Here is a 3,634-nt window from a genome sequence, read left to right on the forward strand (position 1 = left end):
ACAGCAGCTAACAAAAACCACAACACAAACTAAGATAAGATCAGAAGAAATGATCCATCTGGCGTCTGTCCACCCCTTTCAAATTCTACTCTGAACAGACGTGCATTCCAGTGCTCTTGGCCACCAATATACAGAAATTCTAGTGACTGTGATCATTCTCAGTGTCTTCTAACTTCAAAATGGATTTATTATTTTTTCAATAGGACTATTACTAGTGGGGTTCTGAATACATTAACAGCCCTTAGAACTATTGCTGTTGTTATTTGCCCTTGAATCGCTGGTGACTCATAGCAACCCTATGTAAAATAACTCTGAAGCCTGCCCTGTTCTGAGCCAGTCTCACTGACCTTAACACACCTACTCCCATTTCCCTAGTTACTGTTTCAAACCATCTCATCTGGTGTCTTCCTCTTCTGCCCTGTCCCTTTACGTTTCTGAGCATGATGTACTTCTCCAAGGGCTGGTCCCTCTTGGCCACATGTCCAAAGTTTGGGAGATGGAGCTTCAAAATCCTAGCCTCTAAGGAGAAACTTGGTTTCACTCTCTCCAAGACAGACCTATTTGTTTTCTTGGTGGTGCATGGTATGTTTAATTCTGCAGCATCACAACTCAAAGGCATCAATTCTTCTTCTGTCATACTTACTCATTTTCCAGCTCTCTTATACATAGCAAGTAATTGAGAAGACCGTGGCTTGGATCAAGTACACCTTAGTTTCTAGACTGACAGAGTTCACTTTAGTACTCTGGAGAGAGAGGTCCCTGACAGAAGATTTTCCAAGTGCACTTCATCTTTTGATTTCATGACTGTTGTTACCTAGAGTGTTGATTGTAGAGCTCAGAGCAAGCTGTCATTGTTAACAACCTCAATCTCTTTGTCTTCTTGATATTGGGCTTCAATCCATATTGAAGGCTGCAGTCCTTAACCTTCTGCAGCAAGTGCTTTAGGTCGCACCTCAGTTTCAGCAAGCAAGGTTGTGTCATCTGCATAACATGGGTTGTTGATTAGTCTTCCTCCAATCCTGATGCCACATTCCTCCTTATAAAGCCCAGCCTCCTGAATGATTTGTTCTGCATATAGATTTAAAAGGTATGGAGATAAGACATATCCTTGACATACTCCTTTCCTGATTTCAAACCATGCAGTGTTTTTTGCACTGTTCTAAGGATGATTTCTTGGTCCAAGTACATGTTCCTCCAAAATACTCACTACCATTGAGTGAGTTCCAACTCATAGCCACTTTCCCTTGATTTCCTACAGCTGTAAATCTTAACGTGAAGAGACTGTATTTCTCCCATGGTGCCGATGGTGGATCTGAATGGCTAGACAAGTGCAGCCTTTTGCTTAGCAGTGTAGCATGTTACATCTGTGCCTGCAGAGCTCCAAAAACATAATGGAAAGACTGAAGTAAGGATGTATAGGAAAGTCATACTCACTGCCATCAAGTTCATTTCAACTCAGAGACCCTCCGCCACATGCTCAAAGCTGTAAATCTCGGTAGAAGGGAACTGTCCATCTCTTCCCTGAAGAGCCAGTGGAGGAATCAAACCAGTAAAAATGTGTGACCTTTTGGTTAACAGTGCAACACACTACAGACTATGACTTAAGAACCTCTTAGAATAAAGAGGCATTGTAAAGAACAAATTATAATGATCAACATTAATTAATGTTCTAAAATGAAATGCCTATTAATGATTGTTGTTGTTGTCCTTTGGTGCCGTTGAGTCGTAGATGGCTCATAACAACCCTATGAAAGAAAGGCCTGAATACTGTTCATAGAGTTTCCAGAGGCAAGCCATTTCAGAAGTGGATACCACTCCTGCTTCCAGGCTTGTTTCAGTCGGGAAGCTCCAGCCAACACTGCCCACCATGGATACCCATTACCACGATTGGCACATCACTGTCACAGTCTTCAGCATCACAGCAACCACGAGTTACCTCACAGCAACACACAGACCAGTGCTATACCACCTAGAAGAATATTTGACAGGAAAACAATTTGAACCTGGCCTGAGGGCTGCAGACCCAAGGGCCCTTTGGGCTTATGGCCTCCTGCCTCAAACCCTAGGCCAAGCCTAGCTTGCCTCGCTCCCAGGGACAGAGCAAACCTTCATGTCAAACACATGCCCAGAAAAAGCACTCGATTCTAAAAGCTTCCCACGATTCCTGTGCTCACACCACCATTAAGTGAGAAAATCAGTATGTTTGGTAAACCTTCAAGTAAAAAGTAAAATAAAAATAAAAGGAGGATATCTAATATTTTCCAAATGTTGTTGTGTATCATAGAGTCAGAACTGACCCAGAGCTGACTCTCTGGGGGTGAGCTGGTTTTCAGAGGCAGTTAATTGCAGGGTAGGAGACTGCACATCCTTCACTGGCATAGCAGCTGGTGGCCTCCAACTCATGCCTCTGGGATTGCAGAGCAGCTTCTTGCCACTAGGCCACCAGAGCCCCTAGATTTTTAAATCATTTTGTTCACAAAAATTTTAACTGAACAAAGCAGCACTAGGTGAAAATAATTAAAAGATATGCTCTGGCTTCATGGATAATAGTTTTATGATAAAAGAGTAAAGCACTCAATGTTTATTGAATAGTTCCTCTATTGCAAGCAATTGCAATTGATCATGAAAACATGTTTACAACATAAAGTTTATCATCACTGTGGTCAGGGACCAGAAGGCTTCTGAGAGAAAATACTTCATGCAGAGAGAATTGTGTGTGTCTTTTTTCTCACCGTGTCACCAGCATCAGTAGTAAGTCTGGCACATAGCAAGGACTCATAATTTTTATTGACCACCTATTATTAAGAGACTTTTGCACAGTTTTAAAGCTGAAGAATTATAGTACAGAAAACTGAATGGCGGTCTAACAGTATGTGTGTGACTCTGTATGCATGCGCCAGACTTCACCTTGTGGCTTCACATTGCTCATTCATTAATAAATGTTCAATAGTTACTTCTTCTATAAGACCTTTATTTGTCTGAAGCCCAATGACCTCTCCAACATCATCTCTGCCATCTTCCTTCACAGCCCAACTTCAAGTCTTACTGGTTTTTGTTGTATTCCTCAAACACATTGAGCTTGTCTCGTCTTGCTCTTTTCCATGCCTGAAATGCCATGACTGAAATCAGCTTCCTGTATCTTAGAATTCTTAGCACATCTGACTTTTAAAAAAAAATTTTTTTTGTTTCAATTCAAATGTCATCTCTTTATGTATGCTTACACTAATACACTAGTCACAATTTCCTAGTAAACCATTAACTTTCACATCACTCTTTTACTTTTAGTTGACTGGCCTTTGAGATGAGTCCTGCAATTTAAATATTTATGTTCTATGAAACACATGTGAGAGTGTGAATTTCAGGAGAGTAGGAGTTTTGCTTCTTTCTTGCTAATTGGTATATCTTTAGTGCTTGCAAGAACTAATAACCTGTAATAAGTGCTCATTAAGTATCTGTTTGATGAACAAGTAAAAGAAATTCTGGAAAAATGCCTTACTGTTGCCTTGCAGATGAAGTCTCAAAATATCAGCACACATTTTGCCCCTGCATTATGCCCTAAAATTGTCTTCCACTTTTATTCTTCCTCAAAATGTCATTTGTGTGTGTGTGTGTGTGTGTGTGTGTGTGTGTGTGT

The sequence above is a fragment of the Elephantulus edwardii genome, unplaced genomic scaffold (assembly GCF_000299155.1).
Source record: "Elephantulus edwardii isolate Elephantulus edwardi_28Jun2011 unplaced genomic scaffold, EleEdw1.0 scaffold00092, whole genome shotgun sequence".
Lineage (NCBI taxonomy): Eukaryota > Metazoa > Chordata > Mammalia > Macroscelidea > Macroscelididae > Elephantulus > Elephantulus edwardii.